The sequence below is a fragment of the Diceros bicornis genome, chromosome 8 (assembly GCF_020826845.1).
Source record: "Diceros bicornis minor isolate mBicDic1 chromosome 8, mDicBic1.mat.cur, whole genome shotgun sequence".
NCBI classification, from domain to species: domain Eukaryota; kingdom Metazoa; phylum Chordata; class Mammalia; order Perissodactyla; family Rhinocerotidae; genus Diceros; species Diceros bicornis.
The window spans coordinates 83,692,624-83,720,330 of NC_080747.1; the positions used below are offsets into that span (position 1 = coordinate 83,692,624).

The 27,707-nt window shown below is 38.6% G+C and overlaps 1 protein-coding gene across 2 annotated transcripts in view; it reads right to left on the reverse strand.

Moving 5' to 3' along the window:
* PPP3CA (protein phosphatase 3 catalytic subunit alpha) overlaps positions 1–27,707 on the reverse strand; it is a 318,491-nt gene that overhangs the window by 93,516 nt on the left and 197,268 nt on the right. The gene's annotated exons all lie outside the window — the stretch shown is intronic.

The following is a 27,707-nucleotide window of genomic DNA, read 5'->3' on the forward strand; positions in this document are numbered from 1 at the left end:
CTGACCCTTGACCATCAACTTCACTCTGCGGCTTCTGGACATGTGAGATGTGGATGGCTACAAACATCTCAGAGGGTCAAGACTAGAGGCTCCCGAACATTTCAAATGCCCCCCAAGTTGAGAAAGGGATAAAATCAGACTCTACTCTCTGTGTCCTACAGATGTTTCCTGGGAGGTAGCAAGAAGCCAAAAACATGGGGCTTGAAATGTCTGCTGTGGCAGGCACGGCAAGTATGATCCTTTCCTTCTGTTTCATGAGTAACTCACTTTCCTCTCAGCAGTGCTAAGTCACCCTGACTGCTTTTGACCTTTCTCTTGCTAACAGGTAAGACCAAGCAAAGACCAGCGCAGCTGAGGTAGCACATTAGCTTCAAATGTTGTTCTGCAGAGCCAAAGGGTAAATGAGGAGTGTTAGGGGCCATTACTACAATAAGCTCTACTTTTATCATTTTTAATACCTTGGAGTTCCGTGTAAGGTTTCTTTCTTTGTGTGTGTTGGGGGGGCGGGGCGCAGTGTTGGAGTTGGAGTGAGAGTTCTGTTGCTTAAAACTTGTTTACGAATACTACTGATGTAGACAGAAGTCTTACAGGAAATCAGAAATTATGGAAATGAAGGTTGGTTGACATTATCTAAGACGACATAACCAAAGGAAACTGACTTTCAGTGTTGATAAAATGTGTAACAAAGTGAGAATAAGAGGAAGGGATCTTTAGGTAGGAAGGTGCAAATGAACTAGAATAACTGGATTGCAAAAAAAAAAAAGGATTGATTAGAAGGTCTATGTGAAACAGCAGGAGATAAATTAGAGCAGGAAGATGACACGAGATCATGGACTTGGATTTCAGTACGAAATGTTTAGAGGAGAAGGAGAGCAATCCCAGTAATGCAAGCAGAGAACTCTGGCAGCTCCATGGAGAACCCAATGGTGTGGGGAACTTGAGAGCAAGGTTGCTTTCAATTAGAGGTTCACCGCAATAATGCGGTCAGAAGACAATAAGGTCTGGTGCAACAACGGGTGAAGTGAAAAGATAGAAGGGGCCAAATAGAACATTCTTAAACTTCTATATGACCTTTATAAATTAAATAGTAACTGAAGTCATTCATTTTTGCCCTGATTCAATAAATATTAAATCCCCTGTATTAAACCCTAAGAAATGAAACAGAACAACTTAGACATAACCAATGCTCTCATGAAGTAGCATCTAATGAGGGACACTGAACTAAGGAAGTAATAACACTAGAGTACGGGCTATAAAGACAGAGATTTTCTCTGCTTTGCTCACTGTTGTATTCCCAGTGCCTAGGATAGTGCCTGGCACAAAGGAATCCTCAATAAATAGTTGCTGGATGAAGGAATGAACAACGCAATGGACATGGTGGACTTGGTGCAGTTCCTGGAGGATGTGGTACTTGAGCTGAAACCTGAAGAATAAAGAGCAGTTAGTCACAGAATGGTGGGAACAGGGAACATTGCACACAGCAGAAGAAACAACCTTTGGTAAATTTTAGAAAGCAAAAGAAGATCTGTAAACATGGAGTCTAGATAAGGACTGAAAAGAGATGAAGCTGTCAAGATTCACAAGGGCCAGAAGAAAGGTTTTGTCATCCAAGGTAGGAAGTCTGACCTTCATCCAAAGAGGAGACATTGAAGGGATTTGGGTAAGAGAAAGATATCTTATCTCGCCTCTGGTAAGTCACTCTACGTCTCCCAGCCTCAAGTTCCTAATGTGTAGAATAAGGACAATAGCAGCTACCATGCACAGTGGTCGTGAAGATCAGCTCTGACAATGCTGTAGACCTGGCACCGGTTAGTCACTCCACTGAGGTAAGTTCCCTATGTCTACGACAGCACAGCTCTCTTCCGCTCCACTTGACTGCAGCTGCTCCCTTAATGAATGATTACAACAATATTTCAAAGTTAAAATATCACTAGCATCAGTCTGGATAAAGAGTTTTCTATATCTTACATTAATATTTTGCCTTCTTTTATTTAATGCTAGGTAACGGGTAGCTGATGGTCCCAATTTTACATCTGTAGATGCAAAGTGCAAGCAAGGTGACACTGGCTTTCTTATTCACCTCTTTTCACACAACACGACTGAATCAGAAAAAAATACCTACAGAAATATTTAAAATAGAAATTACATATGAATAAATTATATGGAAATTATTTTGGTGTTGAGTAGCACATTTTTATTACCACAGTTTTAAATTTCCATCATTCATAAAGCCCCTTCACTAATATTCATTATTAAAGTAGCCAAACATTCACAGGTTTCCGAATTCTTAATTGATGCACACAATGCTTTCCACTGTTTGTAAATATAATATATTTAAAATGAAGCAAAGAATTTCAATGTGACTTAAAACACAGAGAATTAGAATTCATCAAAGCCTCAAAGACAGCAGTGAAGTCTACATGCTGTTAGCATACAGGTGAGAGTGTATAAGCTACCCTAGAACCTGAAGCCACATGAAGGATCTACTCAAAAGATCTTTGAAAATCCTGTAATTCGCAAATATTACTAAGCATATTACTCCCCCAGAAAATGTAGTAAAATATAAGTGCTGCCTTCAGGCACAAATGGATCTGGGCTTAAACAAAGCCTCCCTAACGTTCACTCTCCTATCAGCTTCTCTCTGGATATCGGTCTGATTTTCTCCCAGTGCAGTTAGACCTACTCCTAGTATCCTCAAATCACATTCTGCCAGCACGCTGACTGAAGAGGTAGATCCACCAATTCCAGCAACACTGAGCCATGGAATAACTGTGACTGGCTTCCTGCAGGTCCCCTCACGAATTTCACTCGTCAATCAATCACCGTGTCCAAGGAACGGTATGTGCTGACTGGCTGGTCCTGGGTCACGTGCCCACTCCCACCAGTTAGTGGGAAGGGGGCAAAGTCTATTGTCAAAAGGAATGGAGATGGGAAAGATATTCCAGGGGTTTGTGCACTTAAGAAAAGAAAAGGTTGGAATTCTTGTACTTCTGTTTACCTTAAAGATCATTTCAGTAACCATTCTCGGGCTTTGCTAGAGTTTTAAGGTTTCATTTGAGCAACGTTGGCAAGACCCGCAAAACTCACTGAAACAGTTTAATGTTCACTTTATCTAGTATCTGCACAGAACTTATGATGGCTTCATTTATAGTACAGACCCAAATTCCTGAAAATATGCCATTCCACTCCTTAGTTACCTACAGCCTTTCTTTCTGGCAGTAAGTCATCACCTCCTCACTTCTCGCTTTAAGGAATTGGCTGTTTTTTCATGGACATCTTTTTTCACAGAAAATATACCCACATATTACACATACACACACACACAGACATACAGGTAAACATATGCACACAATACTTAAAAGAAGAAAAAAGCCAACATGAAATCCAGACACTGAGGGGTCTGCTAGCCTAGAGCATGAGCTCAATTAATACATGTAATGAACCACTGAGAAAGGTCAAGTCTTAGAATGTAAAAATTGTGAATGACATGACTCCACTCTTCTCCTACTGTATCCTATGATGTCTAAAATATGGTGAAAACATTTTAAGTACCATGACTCATGTCTCTGAAGATGGCAGCCGATTTCATACAAAGATCAAGTGTTAGAAAGGCATGGAAAACTGGAAATGAAACGATGACATAAAAACCCACTTAGGGGATGATCTAATCTTAGTTGATTCAAATTCCTGTAAGGATTAGAAAATTCTACGTTAAGCACACTTTCCGTATTTCTCTTTCCACAGTTGTTATTAATATGGTATTTACAAAAGACTTTTTGACTAAGATACAAAAGAGATGAGTTTCTCAATATTTCAGCCATATTGCTTCTTACTTGCAGTCAGAATCCTCTACTACGGAATCAAGACTGGTTACTCTGGAAATATTGATGGTACAGACATGTAGATGATCATAATAAACCTCTATTTATGACGCACCTTTCATTTATAGCATCCTTAAACACTTTACAAACCTAACACACTCACGCTTATCCACCAGTAAAGAGCTCTCAAGAGCAGACAATGCCTAACGGCTATACAGAGCAAATTCTTAGTTAAGTGTTTCAACCAGAAAATGAACACATTCTCATCCCTAGGAGACTTCAAATGCATGTCACATAAGCAAAATCTATGTGTGTTGGAAACTGGCCAGGCAATCAAAATCTACAATGCTGCTTTTATGAAGCCTGTTAAAACTATATTAACACTTTAAAGTTGTTAAGATGTTATTTATTGCATGTTTGAGGAAAGGCACTTCCAAAAGTGAACAGGTTGCTCAGTGCCAACTGTGAGTTTACAGCTTCTACCTTGGTAACCAGCACGCAGGTGCTCTAGGATGTAGGTCCAAATTTGCCCCTACAGGGGACTGAAACCTTGTCTCCCCCTATCTTAGCCCAGGGGTTTGTTTTGGGCTGTATTACTTATTCACAGAAACCCCTGGAGCCTATTCACTGGTTAAATCTCAAAGCCATCAACTGTTCTTAGATCTCCCACTCCCCCACTGCTGTCCTTTGAGACATCCAGATCTTCTGTTTTGAACTTCTCTGTTACCAGATATTATGAGTTGAATCGTGTCCCCCAAAAGATATGTTGAAGTCCTAATCCCTGGTACCTACGAATGTAAGTTTATTTGGAAATAGGGTTTTTGCAGATGTAACCAGGTTAACATGAGGTCATACTCCACTAGACTAGGCCCTAATCCAATATGACTGTAGTCCTTATGAAAACAGGAAAATGTTCACACAGAGACACAGCGGCCACATAAAGACAAGAGGCAGAGACTAGAGTCATGCTGCCACAAGCCGAGGAAGGCCTGGGCTACCAGAAGCGGGAGGAGGTGGGGAGGGCTTCTCCCCTAGAGGTTTCAGAGGGAGCCGGGCCCAGCCTACACCCCAATTTCAGACTTCTGGCCTCCAGAACTGTGAGACAAAAAATTTCTGTTGTTTTAGGCAACTCAGTTCTTGTTTTAAACAACTCACCTTAGTGGAACTTATGGCAGCCCTAGGACACTAACACACTTGATTTATTATTCAATTATTTGAATTCTACTCACACACACACACACACACACAAACATTCTGAGTTCTTAAAATATGTCAAGCTGTGTTTCTAAGAATTTTAAATGCTTAAGTTCAATTAATCTTCAAATAACCATAAGAGTAGGACTACTGTTTATCATCATTTTCCAGACAGGGAATTGAGAAGCATTATGTAACTTGCCCAAGTTGATAGGTGGCAGAGGTGAGATTCAAACCCAAGCAGTCTCCCTCTGGCACCTGTGCCAGCCAGGATCTCTGGCCGCAGACAGGACTTCCTGCCACCATGAGCATCTGAGTCTTTATGGTGAACCATTCTCCACACACACATGTCCAGGCCACAAACCTTTCCAGTCTGTCTTGATAAATAAATGGCAAGCAACAGGACATATTGGAGTACATGAGGAAGCCATTTGGTGTAAAACTAATTCGGCCTGACCTAGTTTTTCCAAAGGGCCAGACGTGGCCTTTGAGCATGCATTGTATATCTGCTTTAAGCATTTACTATGTCCCAAAGACAAGAACAAATGCCCTTAAGATAAAGTAACTTTCCCCATATCCGCATTTCCTTAAGGATAAGCATCTCGCTCTCTAGGCTAGGAATTGATTGCTGACCTGCTGTGACCATCCAACTGGAGGCCACAGACCTGCTACCTGCTGTGTTCATCAAGTGCCATGTGAATCGCTGGGCCAGTGAGGCAATCTCATGACTGTTGTAAAACGGACATTCCAAACACACGTGATACATGCTCTTTGAGGGTATATAACCACTCTGTACACCCCACTTCTTTGGTCCCCTTCCTTCCCAAGGCCCTGGGTTATATGGGCCTCAAATTTGGCTCATAATAAACTCACCCCAATTTTGATTTATAGATTGGTTATGGACTATTTGCATTGACAGCCCTATCCCAGTAAGAGTTAGGCTATGTGTCCTGAGAAGTGACATAAAAATCCTTCTTAAACATCAGGATGAGGGGAGCATGGGTTGATAATCGTTACCTTGAAAGGGTCCTGGAAGTTTCAGATGACTGCAGACTCAATATGTCATGACTGTGCTGAAACTCCTAACACAACAGTTCATTCTGAACTCTGTGTTTTTAAACATACACTAACAAAATAGAATACCCTATCCTATACTCTATGGAATATGAGCAACATTATTTTGGGCCTTGAAAACACGTTTTATGAGAAAAACAGGGGCTATCCGGTCCAGAAAAAAAGAAGACATCAACATGATAACTGTTCTCGAGTGGATGAGACATCAGACTTATTTTCTGTTTGTTTGTTGTTTTTTGGGGGGGCAGGGCAGAATAAAGGCAAATGAGTGCAAGTTAAAAGGAGGCCTATTTGTCCAACATTTTAAAAAAAATATTCATTTCTAACAAGAAAACCATTCAGAATGGAACATCTGGTGTTGTCGTATCATGAGCTCACCCACACTAGAAATATTTAAGTCAAATGAGAAGCACCAAGTTGCTATTGTTACTTCATCATATCCCTGTGTCCTCCTTTCCTTTTATTCTTTTTGATTAATGATTCTCATCACTTGGGGCAACTTACTGTGGGTAAAGAGCTTGAACTCCAGTTCAAATGGTAGCCACCACTAACCAGCTATTACTTTCCTAAGCACTATTAGTTTTCTAAGATGTTGAGATAGTCACTTCAATATTTTCATCTGTAAAACTGCAACTAACAATATCCCACCTTGGAGAGCTGCCTGAGGATTAAAAAGCATATTGCATTGTGATTGTCACTATCATATTTAATGATCTTCAGACACCATTGACTATAAGATACAGCAGTATTTTATGTATTACTAAATTAAACAATGAAATGTTTTCTTATGGCTTAAAATTTTTATTTTCTTATCACTTAAAATCTTCATAATTTATAAGAGAAATATTGATTAATATATTTCTAAGTCTTCTTTCCACCGAGTTTGACTCAGCAGAATCCTTTTTCATATCAGTCATTGATGTTTTTTCACCAAATTTCATTATCTGTGCTACTAAAAGTATTCATGATGCAGTGTTTTTTAAAGGAGTGCTCCAGTATCATAACCAGGATGTTGTTGCTGGATTTTCTTGTTTGGTGTATGACAGGCAATCCTCTGCTTGTATGTTGATAAGAAAATATAATGGGCTTCATCAGATTATGGTAATCTTTATTTCTCAGGTCCTGTAAAGCAGATGGTTTTTGATTCGCATGAAAATAGGAAATTGCAGACAGTCCTCCAATAGTGAATATTTTCTTCTCTAATATTAAATGTGTATGTATTTCACTGCCCTGTTTCTGTGCCTTTCTATACAATAACATTTAGTTTCAATGCCAAACAGTATTTTTGCAGACGCTGTAAACAGCAATTGCACTCAACACATGGGGTTCCAACAATGCATACAACTAAGAGAGACAAGAATGTGAACAGCCATGACCAAGTCTGCGCAAGCACAGGCAATGACAACTACATAATGACTATTGTTTGACCAGTGATTGCGAGATCCTGGTGAATTTCAGTGAAGTATATTTTAGAATATGAAAAGAGAGCATTTTAGAATTGGTAATGATACCGGCTCAAGACAAGGCTGACATGAGGGAAGGCATATTGTAGAAAAGAAACCCTGTTGTAACTTTGAACAACCTCTGACTAACTAACCCAGCTGGATATGCATCCTCCAGGAGATCTAACTGCTCTGTAGATTTTACGACCCCTGCTTGTGCATGTACCTCCCAGCTGCAATAAGATGATAACTTTGTTCTTTTGAGTTCCTTAGGAATGTGATGACCCTGAATAGAGAGTCTATGCTTATAGCCATCATCAATGAAAACTGTGGGGCGACTCCCAGTCTGTAACACCAGAGGGTCAACATTCCTAGCCCCCTCCTCTATAATCCACCAGCCTACATAACTGCTCTAAGATTTTGTGCCCCTTAAGATGGTTTTTTCAGACATTAGTCAGCCATCTTCCCTCTTGCTGGCAAGCTGTGATAAAGTGCCCTTTCTCTGCCACCGTCTTGCCTCTTGATGATTGGCTTTTGTCTCACGGTGAGAAGATCATGCCTTTGTGTTGTAATAGAAATCTGGCGACTCTGGTGGGATGTTAAGTCCTGCTCACGGCCAGCCGACCTCAGATGGGCGACCTGTTGGGTAAGTCTCTAGCAGCTGCTGAGGCTCTGTTTGTCTCAGGGATCTGCCCTTCCTGCTCTCCCATGCCGACGCCGGCTTCCTCCTAACGCTCTCTATGGTGGAAAGAGAAATGGCTATTTCTGGTGCGTCAACAGGCTCACATCTGGAGTAGGGTAAGTCACCTTGGGGGTCCACCACTGAGAACTTTCCTTCCCCTCCATCTGGAGTCCCCTCTTTGAGAGGGGGGACCATCTGGTTAACAGGCTGCCTTGCCAGAGTGGGAAGAGGTATAGGACTTCATCCAGGATCTAGGAACCACTTCAATGGTGTATGATTTGTCTGTGTCTGTAAAGAGCTCCAGGATCAGACGTCTTTTGGGTCTGGGTGAGTGACCTCACGAAAATAGGCGTGTACCTACAACTGTCTAATATCTCACCAGGACAGTAGGTTAGAGGCCCCACTGATGAGACTTGGTTGCTGGGTTAAAGTCCCAAGGCTAGAATTGTGGGAGACAATATAAAGGTCACAGTTGCTGGGGCACTCAAAAGGATCAGGTTAGAGTCCTGAGCGCTGGGGTAGGGTGCCAAAGTATTGGATTTTGGTGTCTGTTCATGTTTGTCTATGTCTGACTGTTTTATTTGTTAAAATTGGCTGTTTTGGAACTGAGTTTATCGGTGATCATAACGAACTCTCTTTAGAAATTACCTTGTTTGTTATGGCCACCTTGGGAAAAGCCCCCTAAAATGGGAATAACTGTAAACAGCTGGCAAGAAAACCCAGGATAATTTAAAATTACAGTGGCCATTTTGGGCTCTTTTTGAGCCTCCAAACCAAAGACCAAGGAAAAATCTTTAATCTTTAAAGAGTCAAAGGCTCCACCTTTTGACGGAAAGTTTCCAGAAGCTGTAAATGTGTGCAGAGAACAGCAGAATCTTACCAAGCTAATTTTTGTCCTAAGGGCTTGGCTTGATAATTGTCAGATTGTGGGGGAGAGTCCCAAAATACAGTCGGACAAAAGTATGGTTGCACCTCATTCTGCAGTCAGAGATAGTCAGACAGAAATGCACGTTGCACTCCCGTCTGTGGCTAAGAGTCCTACCAAACCACCATCAGCCTCAGGGGAATTATATTGGCCATCAGAAGAAAGCCTTGACTGGGCCTTCATTGTAAGGGTCTTGATTCCAGGGATGCTTGAAATTTTCACGATCTAATTCTAGCTGCAGTATAAATATACTTTTGACCAGCGATGTCTAAATTCTGAAACAATGGGAAATGCTAATTCGATCTCCACCTGAAACCCCTTAGGCTGCATTCTCCTGAATTGGGCGACTTTCAGCTACAAATAAGCACTACGGGCTACTGAGTACTCATTGGCTTATTGATCCTTCTCCATCCAGAGATAACGACTACATTTCCTTGTCTCTGTTTTTTCTGTCATTCATCATAAAGGAAAATCCATAGAGCAAGATGCAGGTATCTCCATAAGCCTGTTGTCTGGGGCAGGGTCCACAGCAGACTTTGCCTTAGGGCCTGCCTATGGAGTATGTGCATAATGTGGAAGCTATTGCTAAGGGTATATTGGAAGCCAAAAGAGCCAGAGTACTGGTGGGTCCAGGTCAAGCAGTTAAGAGACATTAGGGTGCTTGCCACCTCAAGAAGTCTCCCATGAAAGGATAAGTTGGGTCACGGAACGGAGTAGATGACACAGGTCCCCCGCCAACTTCAAGAAAATGTCTGTGCAACGATGAGGTACTCTGTGAAGCACACACAATCCCCAAACCTGCGGCACCTCCCCTCTAGGTATTAGTCTGGCTCCGAGAGACCCAAAGCATAGCTAAAGCTGTTAATGTGCTTATAAGATGAGGGTTTTTTTTTTTCCCTCTTTTTGTCTTGTTCTATGTCTTGAGAGCTTGGCTTTGTGACCTATTTGGTCATGAGGGGTCCCAGTCCATCGGGGGCCTTTGTCGTCTCAATCTTTGTTGTTTGTTAGTGCACTACCACCTGTGCGTGGAAGCCTTTGCTTTCTTGGGCTATTTTTTTGGAGTGAACACTCTGGATTTTGTGAGGGCTACTCATTTTGCACTCTCTTTTGGGGATGCCTCTTGCATCCACAGTTAAGCCATAAATGCTTGTAGATTTGGGGACGTTAAAAACTGACAAGGCAAATATCCCCCAGAAACTCCATCTTGGAGAAAACTTGAGTGGTTTCTCTGTGCCTTTGTGATGTAGTTGGACAGGTAGATCAAACTATAATGTCATTTTAGTTACAACCCAATTTCTGAGAAATTAAGAGCAACTGTCCTTAAAAAAAAAAAAATCCTTGCAAGACTGGAAATGCAGCTCTAGAGGCAGTTCAGAGTCCACCCAGTTCCTTTATCCCAAAAAGGATTATCATCTCGCCTCTCTGGAAACCATTATCTGGCCCATCACTAATTCCTAGGCCTGAACAAAAACAAGTAAAAGGGCCAGAAAAATGGCCATAGGGGCATCCTTAGCAAAAATCTAGCAACTTGAGTGTCTTCTCCAAAAATATTAGTAAAAAAGCCTTAAAACAAAATTTGGATTTGTAACTAGGGAGATTTATATTACCGTACCTGATTCACGGCAGTAATTTTTAAAACAATAGCTGTGGAAACTCTGTGTATGTGTGTCTATGTGTATGTTACATATGTGTGGTATTTTACCTCTGGATGGTATGGTCAAAATTAAGAGCTCTGTTTAATTGGCTTAAAGTAAGCAGTTACATAAATTCTAAATGTAATAAAAATTAACCTGAATGTCAACATGATACAAATTAATCTTTGGTAACTGAAAGCTTATTTAAGATTGTTGGTTTGATTGAAATCAGCATTACTCAGAGTTGTCAGTATTTGGATATGATGTAGACATGCAGTCTACATTTACTGGTTAAATATGTTCATGTTATCTGTTACAAATTTGTCAGCAAAAAATAGCTTAAAATGATAGCTAATTTTGTCCAATGTCTCATGAAGTTTTCTTGGGTAATCTAAACATAATTGCTGGGAACAAATGATTTAGATGTAAGTGATTTAGAATTTATAGATAAACTTTTAGCAATAATTATAGTTTCTGACATGTGTACTCAAAATAACTTACAAAATCTCTTTGGTAACTTGAAACTTGGAAGTTTTGCTAAGTTAAATTAAATTAAATGATAAAAATTCATTGAGTATTTAGATCATTTTGAAATAAGATATTAAACATTAATTACTGAATATAAATTTACCTGCTTCTGTCTTATTACAGAAAAACTAAAAGGTGTTTTAGGTCTATTGTAAACATGTTTTCTGTTTTATTAAAAGTACAAAGTAACATGTTTCCAGAAATTATGCAAAGTATTTATAAATTTGTCAAGTATTTATAAATTTGTCAAGCCACAGGATGCTAATGTAAAAGAAATTTTATGACTGCTTACTTATTTTTTACTTAGAAGTCAAAGTCTATAAGGGTTAAAAATTCTAATTAATATATGTGATTAAAGTTACTAAAAATTAATAAGGGAAACATGTTTGTATTCTAGGAAAGTAAGAGGTATATTTTCAGTAAAGAAGGTATAAATAATGGAAATATTTTGTTTGGTTGGTTAAGAAAGATAAATTTGTCCCAAAGTACTAGGATGGAAAAAGAAAGGCATAGGACAAATTCTGAATGTAAAAAGCAAATTATACAAGGTTTGTGGAAGAGGAATTCTAGAAAAAGAGTTTTTTGCATGGTCAAGTTGGCTAAGATTAAAATCAATTTAATTAAGTAAATAAGTTTTAATATCAATATGAAAAGTAAGCTGGTGCAAAATTAAAATTCAGTCTTCTTTCTCTTAAAAGGATAATTCTATTGAACTTGATAAAGAGGTTATAAAAGGTTTTTCTTTACCTATGAGTAAGTCTACCTGAAAGATAGAAAAACTATGTTAAAATAATTTCCTGTGTTCCAAAGACTGAGATCTCTCTATTAAGATCCTTTTGACTGTTGTAACTCTTTGTTTGCCCTTGACTGTTTCTGCTGTCACTTTAATTGAATGCACAGCTAAGCACTGTTTCATGGAGACCTATGATATCGCATAGGTGAATGTTATTGATACAGGTGTTTTGAAATTATATAACATTACAGAAATTCTGATCTGTCCTGCTTATCAGTCTGGTTCTGGTTATTATTTTAAAGTGGTGTACATCACAAAATTAACCATATTTCTTTATCAGTTGCCATTTTGGGGTCTTGTTGTTTACAGTTATTGCTCTGCTCTGACGCTTTTGAAAAATGTTTCATCTTCAGAGAAATTCATGGAAAAGACTCTGACATTTACTCTGGAGTGCAAGCTTCTGATAAATTTTCACATTATAAAACTGAACTGGGTAAGAAATTACAGAACTCTAGTGGAGAAGTTGATAGATTCATGAATTTGCTAACAGAGGATTAAGAAAGAGAATCAATTGCACAGGACTGAGTGAACTGAGGAGGATGATTATAATTTATATGAGTTTTCATTTGGGATATTGCTGATATTTTTGATGTTTTGTTTTTTCCATATTCAAGGCAATTTTTTTCCTCTTCTCTCTCAAGCTAACTATAATTTATGGCAATTTGGTAAATTATAACTTTGTAAGCAGAATTGAAACATTTATCTTTTTCTCCCTACCTGATCCCTCCAGGATTTGGAAACTTTTAGTGAGTATTGTTTTCATGGAATATACTTATTTGCATAAGTTCAGTAAGAATCTGTTCTCTTTATATCAGGACACAAGTGGAAACATTGGTTATATTACAAAGGCTTTGACTTGAATATCATATTTGAGAAAAACATACAGACTCCGATATGACAAGACAGCTTTTGAGGAATAAAGGTTGACTTTCTGGAATAAAGCCACTTGGAAATATTGGCCTGATACCGTGTTTACAGAAGTTGCAAGCAATCTTACGTGGATGAGCAAGGAAGGTCACTTATCTGGCACTTATTGAGGCCTGAAATCTCAATATCTTGGGGAACCTCAAAAGAAGAGAGGAACTGAACAAAACTTGTAGGTATTACAGGCAAGTGTGATGATAAAACCCTTGGATTGGCATTCCTGACCTCAAGAGGCCTTTAAAGTTCAATCTGAGATTCCTTATAAAGAGTTCCAGCAAAGCAGATTTAAAAGAGCCTATAGGATCAGTTGCTATTCTTGCTGCACTTATGTAAATAATTAAATCAAGTTTCAGTGAAAGTAGACCTATTTTGCAAACCAGTTAGTCTTAATTCGGCTATCTTTGGTAAAAATGAGGGTGATTTTAGAAAAGTTATGTTTCAATAGAAACTATAATACACATTTGTGGATGTTGTTGTTAACTGTCTTTGAGGTTTTTGTTATATCTGTTAACTGGATTGGATCCTGTCATCTTCTAGTCTCCTGAAATATCTGGCTACAAATCTCCAAACTAATGTTTTCAATTTTTTCCATCATTTTCACTTGGAATCACTGAGAACTGAACCTGCCCTTTTTCCTGAAGCCTTGCAAACTGAAGCTGGTGGACTTGATACAAACTTAAGAGAGATTCATGTCTGTTGCTGTGTAAGCCACTCAGAAAGGTAGCTGAATACCCAATGACATTATCAGAGACATTTCAAACTGCAAAAGATGCTTTGACTGTGACATCTAGAAATCTTTTTGACTGGCTGCACCCCGTCCTCAGAAACTGGTTTATAATTTGCTCCCACCATTAACTTTGTTTTTCTTTTTGTATTACTAATTACCTGGTTACTTGCTTCCACAATATAGGCCTAATTTTGGGAGCCCACTTGCATCACCGTCTGACTAAGAGACTGGTTCAATAAGATAGAACAACAGGATGTCCCTCAAGATTGAGGGATTCAACAATAAAAGGGGGGAATTGATACCAGCTCAAGACAAGGTTGACAGAAGAGAAGCCATATTGTAGAAAAGAAACCCTATTGTAACTTTGAATGACCTCTGACAAACTAAATCAGCTGGATATGCACCCTCCAGGAGATCTAACTGCTCTGTAGATTTTACGACCCTTGCTTGTGCATGAACCTCCCAGATGCGATAAGATGATGACTTTGTTCTTTTCAGTTCCTTAGGAACGTGATGGCCCCTGAACAGAGAGTCTATGCTTATAGCCATCATCAATGAAAACTGTGGGGCGACTCCCAGTCTGTAACACCAAAGGGTCAACATTCCTAACCCCCTCCTCCATAACCCATGGGCCTATATAACTGCTGTAAGATTTTGTGCCCCCTTAAGATGGTCCTTTTAGACATTAGTCAGCCATCCTCCCTCTTGCTAGCAAGCTGTAATAAAATGCCCTTTCTCTGCCATCATCTTGCCTCTTGACGATTGGCTTTTGTCTCACAGCAAGCAAATTGTGCCCTTTGTGCAGTAACAGTGAAATATGTATTGTTTGATTACTGTATCATAGTGTTCCTCAACCATAAGGAAGTGTCTGTCTTAATATGTTCCCCTGTATTCACATAAAAGAAGGACTCAATAAACATTTGCTTAATGGAGTGGAGGCAGGCAGGCACATTAGAGGGGATTTTCTGGCATTGCCTAGAGTAAAGGACTGCTGAATTACTTTCTGAACCAATGATACTTTCTTCCCAAAGCAATTACAAAGGCAAGATGGGGGAGGGGCAGGGGATCTGAAAGATGGTGCCTTGAAATGCAACTAAAAGAACTCATTAAATAAGGAACCACAAAGCTGGTTGTCACCGTGGCTGAGGATAGTTTGTGATTCCCAGGCATCATGCTGGCTGGTGTGAGAAGACGCATAAACATGCCCGCGTTGTCCCAGGTCTGCCTATGGGAGTTCTGTCGTTTCCACAGCTCTCTATGGACCATCTCAATGCCACCTCCCTTCCCCACCCAACCAAACCAAAGGCTAGATTTTCCCAGGGCAGGGGTAGGCTGAGCCCTCTGGAGGAGTCGAGTCACCACCGTCCCTGGCTTAGGTGCCTGCTTGAGTGACATTTTTTCTTTTGGAGGCTCATCATCCCAGGTTAGTTTTACTCAGCTGATGCGGCACTGCCTCTTCTCCCAACTTCCCCTGATCGAAATACGTCATGAGAATGAGAGCAATTGACTACTCTCCATGAACTGAGGGTAGGCATGTATAAATCTGAGAAGTTCATTATAACTCACAGCTGTCAGTCCTCAAAGAAAAAAAAAATAACCACTCATCAAACAAAACAAATAAAACTCAAGCCATCAAGGACTCTGTCTTCATTATTCTGTGTTACAACAGACAGTTCATTAATAAATGAGCAATTGTATTTCCACTTCTGTAAAGTTAGATCTTCCTAATATTCTTAAACACTACTTTTACCATGTCATTTCTCTGGGGACAAATAATCAATAGTTGGCTTTTGACTAAATGACAAAATCCAAATTTCTTGTCATGGCACTGCCATATCCTTTCTTCTCAATCCAATCTGGTTCTATCCATCTCTCCAGCCTCCTTTCCAGTCAATTCCTTTGAGAAGAAGTTGGTGTTGTGGTTAAGTGTGTGAGGTTTAGTGTTTATTAGACCTGATTCTAATCCTGGCTTGACTGCCGTTAAATGCATAATTTTTGGATAAGTAACTAACCCCAATGGACTTCAGAGTTGTCACCTCTAAAATGGGGATAAGACATCTACTCATTGGCTTATCGTGTGGTATGATATTTAATCACCATGCACACTATCTGACATATAGTAAGTGTATGTAAATGGTAGCTATTACTTTAACAAAAGCATTCCACTCAGACCATCACTTATCTGAAATCTTATTTGGCATGCTCTTTCCCCTACTCATTCCATACTTGTAATAAATACAAATGTATTTATACATAGTTATATATAAGGTTACATATGTAACTTTATACATGTTAAAAAAGCTCCCACAATGGGCAAATACAAGGCATAATATTGGATACTGTTGAGAACACAAAAAAAGATACCTTATACCTTAAGGTATACATACATATAGGGTTACATATATAACTTTATTTGGTTAATAATTTCATATTATATGATATGAAATTGAAATGAAATGAAGTTATATATGAATGATACGAAATGATATAAAAATCTGACATGAAAAAAATTTTTAAGCAAGCTTTCACAGTAAGCAGTCTATCTATTTTATAAAACTGGAAAGTAAGTCTTAAATTTAGATGATCTGTTAAAGGTGATTTGGCTGGTTAGTGACAGAGTCAGGCCCAGGACTCTTCTAATTCCCAGTATAGTAGTATTAACAGAGCCCAAATTTGATTAGGCAATTAGAGGACAAAGACAGCTTTTTTGTGTTCTCTACAGGATCCAATATTATGCCTTGTATTTGCCCATTGTGGAAGCTCAATAATACTTTGCTTCATCTCCACAAAGAATATGGCAAATGTATAAACAGAGCTTTAGGTATAAACCAAGAGAGAGTGAAAATGAATAGAGTCCTGATGTTTTTACAAAGTGGAATGGATTCTCTACCCAAAGCAGATTTTTCATTTGTTTTTGTCCCATAACGATGGAGCAAATAAAGGCCTTTGAGCAACTTTATTCTGTTTTCTACCTGCTTTGAGTTTTCACCTGTTTCAACAACTCCTACTACTTGAAAAGATATGCTAATATAAACAGGACAATACCACTAATGCTCTAAAGTCTTCAACATTTCATTTTCTCTTATGGTATTTTTAAGCCTTTTGGAAAAATGACATTACTACATAATTCTAGGTTTTTGTCACAAATTATGTCTTTTGCACTGCTTTTCCAATGAATTTCACACTTTACTAACATAGTTTTCTGACTAGAAGTGAATGAGTAGAGTAAGAATTCCCCATTCCAAGCTATTTATTTATTTATTTACATAGTAGTTTTTAAAAAGCTAATTGATAATTACACAAACCTCATTCCATCTCAATTTACTGAAGGAGATTACTTATAAAAATGTTTGTCTTCAGTAAAGTGGAACTCATGCTATATTTCTCTTTGCAGTTTACTTTCCAAACTAACCTTGATTTTAGTGTATATTATACCATGCTGAGTTCTGGGTGCAGAATTCAGCACTAAGGACTTAATAAGATTCTCATTTGCAAAATACTGCCCTTTCAAGACGTAGACCTCAGCAGACAAACACACGTCCCACGCAGACACCTGGGCATGTTAGTGGCAGGTGCGTGCTGGTGGCCTGGAGCCACTCTCCTCGGTGGGACTTAGAACAGCGGTCCTGCACTACTGGGCATGAGGACACTTTCCTTACCCTCCTCTTCCCTTTTCCAGCACTATCTTCGCTGAATAAGAGGCATTGCCTATGTGATTCAGAATAACTTGAAAAACTGTGCTCTCAATTGTGCTTTTATTTGGAAAGGAAAAAAAATTCAAGTTGCCCTTTCCTTTTAAACTCACTTTTAGTAAAAATCAAACGTATCTGTGACCAGAGTGTAAACAGCGTATTATGGAGAAAGAAAAATGATGCCAGCATTATCATGCAGGTAGTCTGCAGTTCCTAAAGTATTCCAGCACGTGTACACAGCTCTGGAGCTACGGGTCCGCCTGTCTCTCTATCCTCAGACACACATTTCTTTAAAGCACGTGATTAGCTTTAACAGAAACAATATTATCTGTTTCTAGCATTCTATTCACAGGAAGTAAATAAAAGTGGGCAGACTTAGGGGTTTGAGCTTAAACTGTCTATGAGACACCATTCCCCAGCAGAACATTTTCATGGAAGACTCAGCAACTTTGATCAGTTGCTCATGATTTAGAAAAGAGGCTACAACACAATGGGGACAGAAACAACACAATCTTAAGATGTCATAGGACCGATATTTTACTTCTCTGCTCAAAACCCTGCGGCACCCTACTTGAATTCGGTAAAAGCCAAGGCCCTGAGTGTTCTGTCCCCAGCTTCTTGTCTCTCCTCGGCTTCCCTTTCTCCTGGACACTAACGTTGCTCCAGCTACGCCGGCCTCGCTTTCCTAAGGACACTAGGCCAACTCGCACCTCAGGGTCTCCGCACTTGCTATCCCACCGCTGGGAGAATTCTTTCCTAGACAGGTGCTCATCTCTCCTCTCCCTTTACTCAGTACTGTGCTGATGTGTTATCTTCTCAGAGACACCTTCTCTGATATTCCATCTCACATTTGCTACTGGACACATTCCATCCCTTATCCTTCTTTAGTCTTCTTCATAGCACTTGTTATATCATCATATAGTACGTATTTTTTAAACTTATCTATCCTTCTTGGTTTTTGTCTTAAGTCTGTTAGGGCTGCTATAACAGAACACCAAAGACTGGCGACTTACAAAAACAGAATTTTATTTCTCACATTTCTGGAGACTGGGAAGTCCAAGATCAAAGCACTGGCAGATTCAAGTCAGCAGCAGATTCAGTGTCTGGTGAGGGCCCACTTCCCGGCTCTTTTGGATAAATCAGATGGGCCGCTCCCATCTTCTCGCTGTGTCCTCAGAAGGCAGGAGGGGGCAAGAGAGCTCTCTGATGTCTCTTTTATAAGGGCACTAATCCCATTCATGAGGCCTCTACCCTCATGACCTAATCGCCTCCCACAGGCCCCACCTCCAAATACTATCACATTGGGGATCAGGTTTCAACATAGGAATTTGGGGGGCACACAAACATTCAGTCTGTAGTAGTTTTCCACTTACTTTTCTAGCTGTAACTTCTCAGTCTCTCTGTGGCCCCTCTTCCTTTGACTGTTCCTTAAATGTAGGCATTATCCCCAGCTTTCTCATTACTCTTCTACTAGCTTTCCCTTAGTAAACTCACCCATTTTGATGATTTTACCACTGCCTATGTAATGATGCCTCCACAGCAGCATCTCTAATCCAGATCTCTCAGCTGAACTTTAGAGAAATGTATGCACAGCAGCTAACTGGGTAACTCTGTACGGACGTCACACAGACGCTCACATTCCACCTGTCTAAAATGAATCCACGTCTTCTCACAGAAACCTGTCCCTACAGAGACATCCTACCTTGGATGGTGGCATTACTGTCTATCCAGTCACATAAACCAGAAAGCTGAAAATCATCCTAGAAAAGCACCCTAACCCTAACCCTAGCCCTAGATATCACTTCCTTCTTCAGACACCAAGTCTTAAATATTTAATTAAAGTCCATCCTCTCTACCACCGCTGCTGCTGCTGCTGCCGCCGCCTCTGGCTTGATTTGGACCCTCATCTGGACCATTATCATGGTGTTTTAGTTGGTCTTTGTCCCTTCAGCCTTTCTCCCTCCAGTGCTGCCTTCAGAGTGATGTCCAAATGATTAAACCATCATAGCAACACACACTTTATATAAGCAAGTCTTTTCCTTATTAAACACCCTTTGGAGTGTCTGTACATAATAGAGTTTGAACTACTTATTCCTAGTGTATAAGACTTCTTGTTGCCAAACTCTTCAGTTTCTCTCCTGGTACCTAAAAATTCTCCAGACACACTAAGACACACCAAGCTAAGACATCCCTCTACTCCTGGGACCACATGACTCCTTTGTCTAGAATGTCCTCTCCGTTTACCCCTATGTGCCTGATAAGCTTCTATTTGTCCTTCAAAACCTAGATCAGAAGTTACTGCCCTTGACCTGTGCCCATAGAGTTACTCACTTTGTGTCCTCTATCCTTTGCAAATAGTTCTTGTTTTACACTTACCATATGTTTTATACCAGGTTTATTTCAATAAACCGTTGAAGGAGACTACTGTCTCCTCTAGTAGCCTATTACATTATCAAGGGCAGAGACTATATATTCATCAATACTGTGCCTATAGATCCTACAAATGTAAATGCTCGATAAATATTTCTGAACCAAATAGAAGAATGAATATTCTATTTAGTTCACTTTAATCAATTTCTAGACATTCCCTGAGGTTGACTCTTCATGCTTACCTTAAAGAAACCTCTTTCATGGTATATCCTATCCCATCTCTCTCTGAACAATGGGAATTCTATGCAAGGTTCTGTGTTGTAGGCAGTGTTTTCTAAAATTATTTGATCACAAACCAAGGTTAGAAATATCTTTTACATCATAAGCCATTATAAATATACATACATACAAAAATTTTATGAATAAATCCCCTTATTTTATATGAAAAGCTCTGACATTTTCTTTCTTATTCTAGTATTTTGCATTAAATTAAAAAAATACTGGATTGAAAACAATAAATTGCTATCACGTCTCATGGACTGTGACACACACATTTTGAGAAACACTGTCGTATATATAGTGTTTTAGGAAAAAAATCTTACCTCAAGGAATTTAAACTTCTGAATTAGGTAAGCATTTCTCTTACTTAACATTTAACTATAAATGTTATCGGAAAACATTTATTATTTGTCCAAACTGTAAGAACATCCATGTAAATAAGAGGAAAAATTATAGAATATTTAAAAAGAAATAACATGCTACTTCTTTGAAGTTCACACATTGCAGCAAACTATAAAAAATATGTGAAGGTCCTGGCTTTAATGAATATATACACACTTTGTTTATAAGCTATGAGCTTAAATTCATTAAAAACATCATGTTAAATGCTGATCATCTCCCTTTGAACTATGTTTCACATTTTATTTAGTTTAATAAGCCCTTTAATGCACAGACATTTTCAAAGTAAACTTCACTCTGGTCCAGATCTAATTATGAGGAATCTAAATTTAGGAGGTTTCAAATTTACAAAGTTTTTCTTCATTCACATTTAAAGCTGGAATATTCTCACCTACATATATGTATTTTCCATGATTAATTTTCTGCTACTGTACAAAGTTCCTAAGGGCATCAAATTCATCTTCTCTGATTTACCCAAAACACATCACAGAGTAGTGGAAACTGGGCAGGAGCTCCGCAGTAGAGCTACCAGTCACCAAATGTTTCTGCATGTCAGGTGGTCTGCTAGGCGGTTTATGTCATTCACAATTCTCACAACAATCCTGAGGGCCGGTGTTGTCCTCTGCTTACACAGGATGAACTAAGTACCATGATTTAGAACATACGGTTAGGAAGCACAGGCATCAGTATCAATACCAGAGAAAGAAACACATTTTACTATGTATTTACTATCTGTCATGTACTGTGATTCACGTCTAGTATCTCCTTTAATTGCACAACATCCCTCTGAGACAGGTGCTATGTTTATGCCCATTTTTCAGATTAGGAGACTAAAGCAGAAAAAGATTAAATGATTAGTGCAGGGTACAAAGCTCCCCAGTGGAGAGCTGAGGCTTGAACCCAGATTTCTCCCAAAGTCTAGACTATTTCCATCGGACTCTTTGCTGTTAAGTAAATATAGTGAATTGTCAAGAAGTGCTAAGGTGCTGGATTTAGAGTTCAGAGTGTTTCTTTTCTGGCTGATAATTTCCCATTTCTTCAATTCTTCTTTAAAGCATACAATAAAATTCTGGCTTAATTTCCTTGACGCTCTGTAAAAAAAGTCACTGTATTATTAAATAATTTAAAATGAATTTGAAGAATACGAGTATCTTTCAAAGATGCCATGAGTGAGAGTTTGCTGGCTTCCTGTAGTGTATGATCAAAGAATTCAGAAGGATGCCGTTTATCTGAAAGTATCAAAGGCCATGAACTATAAAAAGATACAGAGTTCCTATTACACTGAGGAGAAAAAGCTGGATCCACTGAAATATAATACAAGAATGCTGGCATACAGGTAATTCATGGCTATTATTACCTTTGCTACTTGAAATTGGACCAATCCGGATTCTTTCCAAGAGCTCTTCTTTTAAAAGTGCAATACACTCAAATCATCTGTTACAATTGCTACTTTTTTCCCTTGGTACTCTCCCACACTTCATCCACACCCTATAAATACACATACACACAAACACAAATTTACAGATTCAAATCACACATCCATATATTATGCTCCTTTTCCTCTGTGGCTAACAACAATCTGTACTGTAAAATGGCTAGTATTTATCATTTTAAAAACTACAAGATTAAAATTAACTGAATTATTTTTCCAAGTTGTCGCAGTTCTTTAGTCACTGCGAGGGCAGACGGACATTTTCAAAATCTAGTCAATTAAGTAATTTGGTATCTTCAACTAAGGTCTATGTTTCTGCCTGAAATAGACATAATCAGGTAATTTCACTGGTTTTGGGCATATTGCAGGCAATAATAATCACTCTTAAAATATTTATCTCAACTCTCTTATCCAAAATATAAACAAAAGAACAACGTTTTTCCCTAGGATACATCAAAAGCAGAATTATTACCGAAATACACTAAGAGTTAAATCTCATTATGATATCAAAAAATCAGGTCTTACAGAATTTTTAAAACACAGCTAGAAAAAAACATTCCCTTTGAGCTAGATATGAAATAAAGTTAAGGGCCAGGAAAGGTGAATATGATTTACGAATTATCTGGCTCCTTAAATTAAATGTATAGTTTTAATAACTATATCAAGGTAAGTATTCCTATTTACAATTTGTCTTAGTCTGCTTGGGTTCCCATAAGAAAATACCACAGACTGGGTGGCTTACATAACAGATTTATTTTTCACACTTCTGGAGGCTGGGAGTCCTAGATCACGGTACTGGCTAATTCCATACCTCTCTCTTCCACCTCATATAAAGCTACTAATCCCAACACAAGGGCCCCACTCTTATGACCTCATCTAACCCTAATTACATCCCCAAGGCCCCACCTCCAAATATCATCACGTTGGGCATTAGGGCTCCAATATATGAATTTGGGGGGGATACAAATATTTATTACATAATTTGTGACATTTTATACTTACTCAATATGATTTTTTTCATGTAGAATTATTTCTAAACATTTAACTCAGTTGCCCCAGTTAGGCTGTTCATAAATTTATTAAATGTCTCGATTGTGATAGCTAATTTATCTTTCTAAACACAGGAATTTCAGATGTCATAGAAAGAAACATTACCATAATTTATTTTTTATACTTACAAATAATGGATTTCTTAGAGATAGTAACCTCTTGATACCCTCTTCAAATGCAGAATCAGTAACTTAGTTTTGTTGGCTGAATCAAATTTGCAGAGACATTTAAAGGTAACAAGAAAGCAGTTGGACTGCCACTAGTTAGGATTTTGATGGCGCTTCCTATGGTTCCGGGGAGCCTGGTGCCTGGGTATGTCTTCCACCTCAGGTGGGAAGTGCATGACCAGACCCAGGAGGGGAGAGGAGAATGAGGCTGTGTGCGTTAAGGGTGGAAGGTCCTCATGAAGGGGCCACCTTGACTGTGCAAACTTGTATATTTAATTGTTAAAAGGGGTAAAGCTGAATACTCTCTCAGGATATCCTGTTACCAAACTCCTAATTAGAAAAAAAAATTTTAAACATAACATATTCATATTTTTTTAAAAAGCAACCTATCAGAGCAATGGTTCTTATTTTCTTTACTAACATATAATGTGAGTGAATAAAGATAAATTTTAAAAATGTGTCTCTTGTCGAGGTTTCCCACTATATTTTAAAAAGTGATGAAAAAGTTTATTTTCAGAAATTGATACTTTTGAAAATGTTGCTATTGAAAACCGCTGCAATTCAATATCTTTGAAACCATGAGCACATATAAAATAAATTGTTAAATCCTAAAAAAGTTATTTAAGGCAAAAAAATAAATACTATGGAATTAGGAATAATGGTAACATTTTTGAGCACTTTCCTTACACACAGCGCATCAGACCCTTACAGCAACACCCGCAACTAGATGAAGCTACAGATCATGCCTGCTGAATGTGACTCAGGCTTCACACACTTTCTTACATTATCCTCCCGCCTTAGAAAACATTGCTTTTTGAGATATTACCAATGAACACAGGTTATAAGCCAACCAAGCATGTATTAATCAGAAAATAAGGAGAGAAATTGGTTTCATTCGCTTGCTTGTATAACTAAAAGATTAGCATTTGAAATAGTGTGTTAATTCAACCCCAGGGAAAGGAGAAAGTCAAACATTAACCAAAATCAAAGATTTTTGCTATAAGTTCTAAGTTCAGTATCAGGATCAAAACAATAGCAATGTTTGTTTTGCCTTTTCTTGTGTTTTTCACTCCATTTAAGGATTAGGCGTTAACCATTCCAACAATCACGTGCTCCTCTGCACCTCAACTGACAGGATCTTCTCTAACCAACAGCTAAGAATCGAGCAGAGCAAACTCAATCCTGATCTTCTCATTCCCAAAACAGTTCTCGAACACTGAGACTATCAGGCACAGTTGCTAGGTTATCATCTAGACCTTCTGTGGTTGATGACGGCAGTATCTGCGGGACTCCTGAGATCGCAGCTATCTCATCAGATCACTACCTACCAGTGCTAGGTCACTGAGTCTGCAGAGTGTAAAACCCTGCAGTATGGTCTTCACATAAATTATCTCATTTAAACTTCACAATAATTCTATTACCCACATACAACACTTACTCCACACAGACGTGAGTAAACTAAGGCTGGGAGAGACAGTGTAATGGCCCCCAAGTCACAGGACTGCTCCTGGTGGAGCCAGGACTTGAAATCAGGCCATGTGACTCCACAGGCTGTCTAGCCTATCTACCCACATCCATACTTTGGGTAGAGTGTTAGTGCACATACACTTTCACACAACTCCACTATACAGAGACTGGAACAGAAGGAATAAGATCACCAGAACTTCAGAGGAGGTAAAAAGATTCACAACAGGCCCATAGTTATTAAAAATCCAAAGGTCAAAATATTATACTTAGCAGACTATTTTAAAAGTTAAGGAGTCCTTCCTCAGGTCTGACTATCTGGAGATATGTCCAAATTCTGTGCCTACACCTGATAACGCGTGAGCTTTCCTTGTGCTTTGAAATTTGGAGGGCTGCCGGCAGCGTCATGTAGTATGACGAGAGCTCAACATGGTGACAGAAGGCTTCAGTGTAAGACTGCTTTTGCTCTTTACTAAGGTAATACCTCTAACTTACAGGTGTCTCACTCACTACGTGAAGCGAGCTCCCACCCTGCTCACCTCATGTACTAAACTGCTTTGAGAACACAGCTCTTGACGTGATTGTTATTACCACTACTAGAATATAACACTATAGACTGAGAGAGGAGTTGAGATCTATCATTTTTTCAACTAACTAAGAATCAATGTACTTTTTACTGGGGTTAAAATATTGCTAAATAAAGCATTATGCATGATATATAGTGCATAATAATAAAGCATTAAAGAAGCAAAATACAGAAAGTCTACACAGTTATCACAAACTGTGAGTAAATGTAGATGAATACAGATAATAAATCAATTTAATTTCACCAAAGCTCTGGAAAAAATTTAAGAGTTTGTTTAAAGAAAAAAACACAAAACCATAAAGGAAACACGTGAAATCTCTTCAGTGGGAAAAGTTTCAGAAGTTAAACGAATTTAAAAGAAGTTCAGAAGTTAAAAGAATTTCTGCTGGAAGCAAACTTCAGTTCTCCTCTTACACTTCCCCTCGTCCAATCTGTTAAGCTGTCCTGTTGATCCTTTCTCCACCACACCTCTCAACACTATTTCCTTCTTTCCACATCCACTGGCATCGCCCGACCTTCAGTATTTCTTTGTCAGGATCAATCCAACAGCTCTTAAGTGGTCCCTTTACCCCAGCTATCTCTTCCTTTCATGTATCTACTTGATGCTACCAGGACTGTCACAATAAAGCAAGGACTTGTCTCCATCCCCGCATCAGTCAGGACAGGATAGACTGGGGTGTACCAATAAACCACTCTCACATCTCTGTGTGTAGCTTACAACAACAGAGGTTTAGATGTCTTGCTCAAACTATCCATCCATCTCTGGTAGCAGGGGCGCTCTACTCACACAGGGCAACCACTACCTCAAACATGCCAAAGGAAAGAGAGAGGGCTCAAAAGAGTCTTTTATAGGTCATTAAATGCTTCTTCAATTCCAGTACCAGTACTCTTCTCAGAAGTAGCTACATGACCCCATCAAACCAGAAAGAACAGGGGAAGTGGGCTGTAAAAAAGTGCAATTTTACTAAGCGTCTGGAAGGGAAGAAATATTTGGTGATCATTATCAATGATTATTACCTAGAGTCTCTTTTCAGTTAAAACAATCTTTAGTGGTAGCTCCCTATTACCTACCTAACAAAGTCCAATTCATGTAAGGCTCTTTTCACTTTGGACATAATCAGACCTGCCATTACCACCTCTAAGACCTATCTCCAAACATTCTCTGTCCAGTCCCACTGGATGGTCCCATTACCTGAAAACAAAGTACACCAAAATTTGCTCCAGCGGTTCTGTTCTACCTGGAGTGTTCTGTCTCCCATGATCTGCCTGTTGAAATGGTATTCAACCTGCAACTACCGTCTTCTCTACGGAGTATTCTCTGATTCTACAAATTCATATTAATCACTTCCTCCTTGGCATTCTCATATTATTTTCTTTTTCGTTTAATTTTTGGAATCTATCATGGCACACAACACATTATTTGGGGAAACATTATTCAGATTCCCCAGAATCCCAGTCCTTCGGGACAGCGACTATGCCTCTTTCATTTGTGTATCTTCCAGGCCTAGCCTACTAGGCTATATGCAGCCAATGAAAGTTGCCTCTATGTGTAGTCAACATATGAAGCTGAAGTATATCCAGTATAGACATATGTGTGTGTGTGTGTGTGTGTGTGTCTAGTATAGATATGTGTGTGTGTGTATGTAGTATAGACATATATATGAAGTATATGTAGTCAACACAAGTTTGCTTAAAAAAAGAGTTCTACAATTAAAGTTTAAAATGATGATAACTAACTACCATGCCACAAAATTAGAAGAGTTTAGAAGAATGTGATTTTATTTTTAACATTAGACATTAAATATTACTTTTAACATTAGTAGCTCTCCACAGAGCGCTACTTCACCCATAGAGAGCTACTGCACTGCTGGCCCACACACCAGGACCAGACACCTTTGGTCAGGATTTGAATATAAAGGTGGAAAAATACTTTTCTGACCAAATACTCATCTATTAATTTATCTTGATGAGGCTCAACAGATTTATTTCTACATAGAAATGTTTACTCTCATTTTTCTACACCAAGGAAGAAGACATACAGATTATTCTCAAACTTTAGTTAAGGCAAAATTTTATATCTTTCTACATATATTCAAATATTCTAGTGTTCAGGAAATACAATGTAGCAAAACTTCACTATTTCAGCGTAACTAGAACAATGGAGTATATTTGAATTGCTAAAAATTTGAAACTTAAAAATATTTTCCAAATATTTTTAGAAGGTAGAGGTAGTATTTAATATTTCTTTTCAAATACTTATAACTTAAACCTAGTATTAACGTTTGTTAAATTAATTAATTAATTAATTCATTGTTCCACTCAATAAGCACTGACTAGACAGATCAATCATTAAATAGATATAAAAAATGTAATTAAATACTTGGAAAATACATATGGTACTTTGATCTAGGATGAGATATATTAGTAGACGTCATTATGGGGCTTTATAAGGAATAGATAAGAACAACTGAGAATTACTGGCACAGTCGTTTAAAAGTAAAATAACATATCTATAATGCTCTTG